This window comes from Genypterus blacodes, unplaced genomic scaffold, assembly GCF_046128005.1.
Source record: "Genypterus blacodes isolate CSIRO-AG114 ecotype Tasmania unplaced genomic scaffold, CSIRO-AGI_Gbla_v1 ptg000062l_1, whole genome shotgun sequence".
Classification (NCBI taxonomy): Eukaryota; Metazoa; Chordata; class Actinopteri; order Ophidiiformes; family Ophidiidae; genus Genypterus; species Genypterus blacodes.
The window spans coordinates 1,669,707-1,680,895 of NW_027466874.1; positions in this window are offsets into that span (position 1 = coordinate 1,669,707).

The following is an 11,189-nucleotide window of genomic DNA, read 5'->3' on the forward strand; positions in this document are numbered from 1 at the left end:
CAGATCCGGATCCTGCATACGAGGTGGAAAGTCGGGCCAATGTGTAGCATGATTTGAGTTACATTTATAGATCCAGAAGATGATGATGTAGGGCCATGTTAGCAATTACCATGAAACATCTGTCTTTGTTGTACTATTCTGGCTGTACATTTGCCTCATAGTACACAGAAGATGTGTGGAAGATTAAAAACTTTCTTTAAATAACCGACTAATCAACTGAGGTAGCGAACACCTTTGGGGCAAATTTATTGTAAGATTGAAGCAGGTCTCCATTTTTGTGTTCAATGAATAGTTTACTTGACATGCAAATGAGGGACTGTCACAATAATGTCACTTTAAATGTATACCCTGCAAGAAAAACAGCTGTTTAGGAACGAGGGATCACAGTTTTGCCCTAAACAACTTGTTAAATCTGCCATTGTGTTGTTTGGTTTCCCCCCCTGCTGTCTCTCCTACCCAGAAGCCGTACAGTACATTTTGCTTCCTGCTTGTCACCGCGGTTCACATGAAATACAGTCACGCAACACTGAGCACAGTTCAGAATGTGATAGAAAGTGGAAAGAAAATGCAAACCAGCGCTTAATTTGATCTTGTCAGGGTTAAACAAGTGCGTGTTTATGCCGTTTCCATCGTCCAGGGATTTTATTTCCCTGCTGATTTCCCCTCTCGTCTTAATAATATTCAACATACTTCCCGAAAAATACCTGGAATGGAATTTGCGCTCTGTGTCTAGCTGATTTCAATCTCTCCCTGATCTTTCCAATCTGGGGAAAATCTGGCACTGCTTCTAAGCCTTGTAAATGCCTCTGCAATAATTTATTTCAACTGTTCTTTCAAATTCATTCTCACTGATGAAGGAGCAATTTTAGTAGATACACTAGAAGGGCTCTTTTGATTTAGTTTTTGACATTTTTGCCAATGTGCTTGACGTGCAATATATGCAAATTGAGCCTCTCTAATAAGCATCTTCTTTGGTCCAATTGCTTCAGACCTTTTTTCCCCCTCATCTGACAGTCTGCAGGCCTAATTTTCCTCGTGAAAATAGCCTTATTATTTCCTGATAAGGGCATGCCTATTGAGATGTCACTATTCTGTTCTCGCCAAGCAATCACCCCATCCATTCAATTTGGATTCAAAATATCACTTGCACTTCTCCTGGGAGATTGTTGCCTCTCCACGGAGCGAGTATGCATGAACGCACATGTGAACACGCACACATTTGCGCACGCGCGCACACACACACACACACACACACAAACACAGCGCCTCATCGCTGTCATCACAAATAGGACTTGAATGATGGATGTTTGTGCGATGTATTCAAGGCTAAATAGGAACAGCGAGTTCTCTCACAGAGCTATTCCAATTTCTATGCGCTCACCAGGAGGAGGAACTCGTACGTGGTGATGATGATATTTTCTTCATCTGAAGGTAAAATCCACAGGTGGCTCAAGTTCAGGTCAGTAGGACACACACACTGGAACAACTGGTAGAAGGACACTGAATAACATCAAAGCTATGTGTAACCTTTGGCCCCTGGGAGATGTTGTTGTGACTCAGAAGGTTGCGATGCCTATATGGTCGCTGCTCGTCCTCTATGGGTTTGATCCCTGGAAAGGTTGAAAAATGAATAGTGCAAAAGGCCGACGTGAGGAGCCGTTACAGAGCAGCTGCACTGTGAAATTGATATTAATTGAAATTGATTATTCAATCTGGTACACATGGGTCATTAATTTCTAATCTCTACCTTCAATCAATAATGTATCCCTCTGCTCCAAAGCATCTTTTACGGCTTTTGTTAACTCTTGTTTATGAATAAAAATGATTAGAAGGATAACATTCCTTTTAATTAAAAACAAGGCTCCACAGCCGCATCATTATTTAACTAAATTTCATGGCCCTGCTGAGAAAGATTATTAATTTAGTTAGCCGAAATTAAGTAGGAATTATTTTGCAGACATGTACAGCATACTTACTTATTTTTATTCATTTCTGTGCTTTTACTAAATCTATCTCTCCATGAACCAATACTCAAATGTTCCACGACAGCCTTCTCCATACAAAACAGCACAACTATTAGGATCCACTGTGCTTAAAAACAGTGAAGATCATTGAAATAACAGTGTCCCAAAACCACACTGACTGGCTTTTGCTTTCCCTTGCTGCAGCACTGACAAATTAATTTAATTTAATTCTTTCCAGCCCCTTTCTGTACATCATCAGGCCTGAGCTGGCGCCTACTTACATACTCAGAAATGGCAACTCTCAGCTCCCTTGTTTGTGATGGTTGAGGAGGTGGTTTGATTATCTCTGGAGAGCAGAGAAACGCCAATTGGATGCACCTGTGTCCAGTTGTACCAGCTGCTTCTCATTGTCAATTAAGTGACAATGCAAAATATGGAATATGGAAATTGGAAAGAACCTTTTTCCTTACAAAGAGACAGAAAGAGAGCGCTTGCGAGAGAGAGAGAGAGAGAGAGAGAGAGAGAGAGAGAGAGAGAGCGAGAGAGAGAGCGAGCGCGCGCGCGCAAACGAGGGATGTTAAGTAGCCTGAGGTTTGTGTTTTCCACCATAATTGCTGGGTGTTGAGATACATTCTGTTGTGCCTCACTCCCCATCTGTCTGTGCTACATGCGGCTCCCGGGTGACACTGAACTCGGTCACATCGTTAAATTCTCTTTCACCTCCACTTTTCTCGTGGACCTCTCTGCTGCTGATGGCACACACACACACACAGGGACTACATCCAAAACATTTCATCCATCATCTCTCATCAGGACAAAATGCTCAATCAAATGCAGAGCGGGCTGCGTTCTCGCGTCCCTCCACTTTATGTCGACATTTAAAATTAACAAGGCCGTCTTAAGGCAGAGTGGTTTGCCAGAATACAGTCTGATTGGGTGCTGATTATGTTTGTTGATTCAACCTTAATTATCCCGGCTGTGTGCTAAGCATCTTCTGTGTCTGATTGCTGGAGAATATCAACACGGGTCTGCGAAAGTGCAGCACCCTGTGCATAGCGACGGCGGCGTCTCGAGTGCCACCGAAGCTCCTCGTGATCACTCGTCTGTACTCCACGCTGCTCTGAATTTGATTTGAAGTGCTCGTGTCATTGGAGGAGACGCGTTTCCACAAACAACATCAGGATGGCATTTTGCTGAGATGCTCCTCTCCAATCATCACTCTAGTTTGCTATGAAGTGATTAATGAACAACCCGGCTCATTCAAGACATGCAGTGAAACTGTAAATATCTTGCGTCAGATAATATATATCATATTTTGTAACTTATAAGTAGATATAGAGATAGCATATATCCTTTAGGATCCAAAGTAAAAGTACTCCAGCTGAAGAAGAGTCAATTTCCACATTCTGCTGTCGGGTGATAGTGTGAGGCTCTCCTTGGCTTCAGATCAGAAGAAGAAAGGGCATAAAAAAGACAAAAAGGCAAAAAATGGAAATGGTATAGAGAAAGGAAGATAGTTGAGGCGATCACCAGATAAATGTCGTGGAATAAAAATGACCGTATGTCCCTCAGAAAGGTAAAAGAGAGAAAACGAAAAAGTACCACAGAACGGAACAATCAAGTACTGGTACCTCAGAGTAAGGTACTTAGTTATTTCTACCTCCGTTTAAATTAATGCAGTGACATTGGATGGCTGTAAGAAATAATGGTTCAAATCACCACATTGTAAGTTAAATATTCCATACATTAGATATGATTACATCACATTAACATTTCATGTAGCAGGTGAGAGCATTTATTCATATAATGTCTCATCGTCTCATCTCTAAGTGTGTTATGGATTCTGTATAATGTCTCAATTCAAACGGAGTCAAAATGGAGAGAATGAAGGTGAGTCAGAGATAAAATCTGCTCTTTGGATTTATTTATATATATATACATTAACAGAGCTGGGTGTTAAACTCAGATAGGTTGGATGTGTTATTTTTCTTTAGATTTAAAACAAACTACATTGTATGAACTGTGTTTTACTCCTACATTAACCAAGCAACTGCACCACTATGCGAACAAGAGTCAAACTATCAGTGTATTTAAAGTTCAAGTTGAATTGCACATTCCCATTAATATATATATAGACATAGTGACTGAGACCACTGTGGGAATGTTGTCGTTGATTTCTTTCAGCTTTTTAGTCTGACAACCATGCACCTGCAGTCAGGTAACAACAGGAAAGCAGTGATTGTTTGTAGCAGCAATGCTAGTTTGTAGCTAGCGAGGAATGCTGCTAACTCTTATTAGAGTAGAGTAAATAAGCTCGTAAGTGATATCTCAAAATGAAAACTGCTTATCTCAAACATGCTTCATCAATATGTAAAAGCTCCACATACGTATTCATGTCCCAGATGCAGGAGCAAACGCTTCATACATTCACGTTTCTTGTTGACATCTGATGTTGTGCGTTGTGGGAAGCCTAAAGTTGGAAGTTGGATTTTTTACCCTGGGAAATTCCTCCTTCAGACTGGAAGCCTTCACACTAGGAAGAATAGGCATTAGGAAGAATAAATGAATAACTAAGCGACTGAATAAGTGGATGACCCCCATCTGTAAAGCTGAGATGGGAAAACTGTGTATGATATTAACCTTTTCATTATGTGAACCTGTTCATAGATGATTCTCTTTTCTTTAAGATAAGATAAGATAAAACTTTATTATCCCGAGGGAAATTAGTGGAGAAACAGAGAGCAACTGTTGCTGGCTACTGCTTGCACAGCGCCGGAACCAGAGATATGTACTGTGTATATGCTTGACAATATTCCTACCCCTTTAAACTACCTTTATAAAATGTTACATAACAAGCCCACTTTCAATTATACAATTTGAAGTAAATTAGCATCATCTGAGGGCAAGCACGACATCTGACACATTAAGTCAACAGATTACACAGAAGCATCAGGTGCAGTTGTGCAATGCAAATATTTTACATACACACAGACACATACACACACAAACACACCACAGAGGACAGTAAGCTACAGTATTTTTAAAATGTGACACAATCCAAATAGTTGGTAAATGACCTTGTCTAGCACCGGCGCCTCCATCCTCCGCTGAATTCATGTCACAGCAAAGGATTGTCTAATAAGCGATGCAGTGGAAAGCCCGGTCAGAGGATCCCTAAAGCAATTCTTGTGTAATTGATGTTGCAGCACAAAATGGCTCTCGGTGGGCTGGGGCTGATTAGGTTGGGGGGGTTGTTGTTTTTTTTTCTTCACGTTGCCGTCTTGCCGCTCCGCTCACACACAAACAGGCGCTCACCAGGTGGAATGACAGTTTCACATCCAATCATCCCATTAAGCCGCCTTTCCCCATTCTTCTCTGTCCCATTGTGTTATTGTGAACCTGCGTCTCTTAAACACGCGTCTGCAGAGCCTATAAATATGACGCCGGCGCAGTCTGATTATTGACTGAACAGTAGCGGGAACAAACACGACGAGATGTTTGGATTTATACCTGAGCGTCGAGCGGGATCTGAAATTTATGAGGACATATAAGATGGAAGCCTATTTCTCTCTCTCTCTCACTCTCTCTCTCTCTCTTTCTCTCTTGCGCTCTCTCTCTCCCCCGGCTCCTTGTTTAATTTTCTGTTTTGCGCTGCCAAGTGGTTCTCTGGGGACTCTGCACTGCAAATGTCCCGGCGTTCCACTTCTATTCCCTCCATCCAAACTGCGTTCATCAAGTCTAATCAAATGCCTGTTCTGTTCCTTCAACACCCTCATAACATGAGATGAGACAGAACAGTAACTTAGCAGAAATATCATCTTCCCAAAGCGCTTTGCTCCGTGATGAGGGTTTGAGTTTACATTAAACACACAAAATCACACTGTGCATGATGTCATTCTGAGTTTTGAGGTACTTGAATTTTTCAATATGTTTTCAATATTATTTGTAGTTATAGTTGCGGTCATGCAACATGACTCAATGATTCATCTGAAACATCTTAAAAGCTTTGGAAAGAGACAGAGTCAGAGGGATTTACTCAGGAGGAGAAAGTTATTTCTCAAAATTCCTGCAGGAAAATATGCAACATTTAGCGAGAAATGGGAAAAAATCCCGAGCACATCTCCAATTACTGGGGGTTGTATTTTTGTGTTTGCATAATGTAAATTTCCATCACAAAATCTCCCAAAACTTGGAGACCCAGAGAGTTTTCACAGCGTTGCATCACCCTATTTTGCAGATATTCATTACTTTTGCATTGGACGTGTGCAGGATTTGCATCAATCCATTGGTAATTGTGCAACCTGGCAGGAACGACCGGCACAATAAGTACTTTTACCTCAGGTATCATTTTAATGCTAATGTTCTTTATTTGCTTTCCAACTCAGTTTTTTATCCAGCACCCTAACTTAACTTAAATACTGTATTTTTTCACTGTGGTGTTTTTGCTTTGACTACTGACCTCCAGGGAAAATGCATTGCACTGTAAGACAAGTGTATCAGATGAAATAATATTGTGCAGCTTATTAATACAGCAAAATACAATCAGGACCAAAGATGGCAAACAAATCTTTTTGTCAGATCTGTTATTCGGCTCCCGTCTGAGGTTGCACATCCGCAGTCGATACAGCGTTTCTCCCTAATGAATGGCATTCGTCTGGCACCCTGAGTAATGTCATTTTACAATGCATCATAGCAGCTAATAAAGTCAGGATTGATTTGTGCTTATACAAAAACACATCAGGCGGAAACCATCACGTCGGTAATAAATTGATGCTGATCTGCTCATGAGGAAGAAGCGCAGCGGGCAAATGCCAGGAGATCTTTATTTATTTATATTTCCTTCTTATCGGCGGCTCCTCCGCGGGGCAATCGATGTCGCTGCAGAGCCTTTTTGTTCTCTGAAGTAATAAAGCAGCGTATTGATTTATCGGCGGGACGGCGGTTACCTCACGCCTCTTCCTCGCTTTCCCCCTCCCTCCGGCTCTGCTGTCGGGTCCCCTCGGGGAGGAGAAGTTTGGTCTGTGTGGAGCCCTGAGGCCCAACCTTGCCTCGCTGCAGCACAACATGCATCCATATACACTTAGAGGTTTTAGCTTCCTGAGAAAAGACAATTTGAGGCCTATCGATTGGAGCGAGCGCATTTCTCCTGCACATGTCCCAGGTCTGGGCTGCGACTTCACTGTGCGCCAACACGTTTGCTGAGAGCTACAAACAGCTTCCACCCAGGGGTGAAGGAGCTCGTCATAAACAGTGCGAGCAGCCATAATTGGAGAAGACCTGAGCAGAGGCAAGCAGGCTTCATCAGGTCCGTGACGGCCGCCAAGAACCATACAAACAACAGACCTCCAAAAGATACAAGTTTGTGTTTGATCTTAATCTTTTACCGACAAATGATCATTGACAAAGAATATTTCGAAAACCTTTGTGTGACCTGCTGTGTATATATAACTTGTGTGTGTGTGTTTGTGTGTGTGTGTTCTGTATATGGATGTAACTAAATTATTTAAATTAGTTGTCTGAGTTTTGACAAGACAACTCAAAAGTTTTCGGATGGCTTTTTATGAAAGTTTGAAGAGATGTGGGTCAAGAGCTAAGGAACATTCTGTTAGATGTTGGGATTATCATTTCAAAAACATTATTTTGAGGCAACAGACAACGATTCAAACTGCTTGTTGTGTGCTAACACTATGTTACCACTAGATGATAGCAAAGAGTACAGACAGTGCAGCCAGCCTTCAAACCAAAACACTCATTATAATTGGGTCTCGATCAGGATCAGTAGGATCAGGATCAGTAGGATGTGGATAAGATACAGAAAGATCAGATACAGACATTGCTGAAGTTACAGTGAACGGATCAAAATAGAGAGAAGTGTCTGGCCTTGGTGGAGGTGTGTGCTCTCTGAGTTCTGTCTTGTCTTATTTGAGTTGTGGTGATAAGTGAACCTCTTTCTTTAGCCGGCGAGCACAGATTTTATTCTCATTTATAAAAGGATCAGCAGTGGCTCGGGGCACCAGTTCAACCCAGAAACAAAGTAACAAATGAAGGAAGACCTGAAGTAACACTGATCCACTGTCTAAATGTTTAGTAACAAACTGCCAATGAATAAACCATCAAATTTGATTAGTATATTTGTAAATGATCTTGTATTTTGTACTTTGCTATGTCCCTATATGTTTGCACCCGTATGTGTGAAGCTAAATTCCTCGCACAGCCTCGTGTCCATTGCAATTAATTCTGACAGAGCTCTAAATACAAAAAGGCCGACTTCCCCCTAAAAAAACATTTTCTTGAGTGCTTTGATATTTGGAGGCATTGGAGATCAGAGTCCAGCTGCTGCTTCCTCTCATCCCTCCGGTCAGCCACTTTGAAGCCGTCGATCGTTTGACCTGAATGCCGCCTCTTTGAGCTGCCTGCAATCGTCCCGATTAATATTCCTCCACTACTATTTAACTCTACTCAAATCCGAATAAGAGACCACAGGAGGAGAAATTATCATCATTACAGCGCAAATGGAGAACTTAATCTCGTAGTGGACACCATGTCTGTTTTCCCTTTGCATCTTTGATTGACAGGCTAATAAAAGGTCAGACCTCTAATCAAAGCATGTTTCTAGCCACCCACTCGGTGTCAACAGGGAGGCTGGCAGGAGTCGGCAGAGGAATAAAAAAAATCGACCCATTTACGAGCTTGCGGCAATGAAATATGGCGGAACCCTGTCTGGTAATTGCGCAATGAGCAAAGTGCTGTTAAACATCGTAATTATGAGTTTGTGTGTGTGTGTGTGTGTGTGTGTGTGTGTGTGTTGTTTGTGTGTAAGCTACCTGGGGATCTTTAGAAGGAACACAAACTGTAGGTCAGGCACATTTCTGTTCTCCTTCTTTAACACACCACCCGTATCTCTAATCACCAGGGTGCACGGACGTTCTGAGAAGAATTCATGTCGTGTTTTTGTAATCCTCTTCTCGCCGCCGTTTGACCTTAAAGTTAAAACTCAAACAGAAGCTGAGTCACTGCTTTTCATTCATTCGCGACTCGCATTTGTTTCCACTGCGTCTGTGACATTTCTGCATCCGAGAATAGACGACGCACGCTGACATTTGATAATACATTCTACCGCCGGCGTCGTCTCATCAAACACAGCTCGCCCGCATTTACCATCTCGCTTTTGACACGGCTCGGATTTGATGGGAGGTGCAGACAAATTGAGGTGACGATTGTTAACCTTCGCCGGCGCCTGAGTCGCCCTTGTTCTGCTCTTCTGAGCCGCCGTGTCGCTGGAACACGCGCATGTTAACAGATTAGAGGTGGCTTCTTCTACTTGACATTAATAATTCAGGTGGAAGCTGTGACCCTTTGTTAGCTGGCTTTGTTAGCTGGCAAGATGGTGTTTGATCTTACTGATACCTAAGAGTCATTACCATATTCATTTCGAGACATTAGTCTGATCATTTTAAACAAAACACTGTGGCGGAAATACTGGCAGAACTATCAGAAAATTTGAAGATGTAGAGGGAATCTCTGCCTGTAAACAAGTCTAGACTTTGGACCCAAATCAGTTTCATCTCAAGATATTAGAGAGTCCCAGTCTCAGTTTAGCTCGATGCGATGGTTTGGTTTAGTTTTTCGAGCTTATTTAAAGACAAGCAGGTGAGATCCAAACACTAAATGTTGCGGGTATGAAAGCGACCTATAGACACAGCACAGGATCACTGGTTGTTGGAGGTCAATTTAACTTTCAATTCAACATCACCCAATAAGACATGAGAAAAGCTCCCCTTTAACAGGAAGAAACCTCAGGTAGACCCAGGCCATGGGTGGGCGGCAATCTGCCTTGACCGGTTGGGTTTAGAGAGAAAGAGAGAGAAAGATAGAGAAAGGAGAGAGAGACACAGAGAGAGGCACAGCAACGACAACAAGTGCAAATATGACTAATGGTATTAAAACAGGTCAGGGCCCAGCATTCTTCATATTTATAGTCGGGTACATTCTCAATATCCTGAGTATCTGGGCACGATTATCGATACCAAGCTGACCTTTGAAGCTAATCCAGAGGCTGCTTGTGTAAAGGTCCTGCCGTGTTTCAATGTCTTTGACTTTGACTGTTCTTACTTCCTGCGTTGGGGTTCGGTTTACTCTTCTCAGCCTGGCCAGTAAAGTAAAAACAGACGGGCAGAAGTGGTCAGAGTGGCTCGTAAGGTGATTAGGCTGCGACGAGTCTGACTCCCGGACATCTACAGTAAGCGCTTTATCAATGAGGCTCGATCGATACTTCATTGTCCCTTATAAGGAGTTTGATCTTCTTTCTACAAAACAGCTAAAACAAGAACACGGCGGCATGATGCCTCTTTTATCCCTGTGGCTGTTGATCAGCTTAAAAGACTGTGGTTGACTTTACTTTGAACATCTTTATATCTTAAATTGTCATTGTTATCTGTTGACCTGGAACATGGGGGAGAATCGTGCGTTGTGATTTATATTTGTTATCTCCATCGTGCACTTCGCTTCACACTACTGTTCACGGTCACTGTCAATTATCATCGATAACAGCTTCTTTATCTGATGTCTGCTGCTGATACAGCCTGTGTGTGTGTGTGTGTGTGTGTGTGTGTGTGTGTGTGTGTGTGTGTGTGTGTGTGTGTGTGTGTGTGTGTGTGTGCGCGCGCGCGTGTGTGTGTGTCAGTGCCTGCCTCAACCTATATTTTTTTGGGACAATAATAAAGTTGACGTTGAAGCTAAATCTGATATGGAAACTCCACTTGATGGCTTTAACGTGCAAAACAAAGCTGTCAGTGAAGCCGCACAAATCTTTATTCTGCTATTCAAACTGTTTATGTTACCTTAAATACATTATTACTTTTAATAAAGGCTGTTATTGGCTCTTTGAGGCTGGGGCTGCGAGTTGGTTCCATTGTAACCCAAACAAAGAGGGCCCACGGGGAGAATTGTCCTAATTTGGAGGAACATTAACGCAGAAACAAATACCAGCCGTGTGAGCTAGAGGCCGTAAATTGTCTCCGCCACCGTCTAATTTGTTTAGCAAAGATATTAAAATTAATTTGACAATGATATATCGTCACCTTTAGACCTGTTAATGATATCTAAGACCTGCCAATAATGATGAAGTATAGCTGAGCTCTTGTCTTCAATGCATTTCGTGACATTTATAGTTGCCGCGTTCTGTTGTTTGTTGTGCTTGGAATTAATTCTTGTTGAACTCTTTGT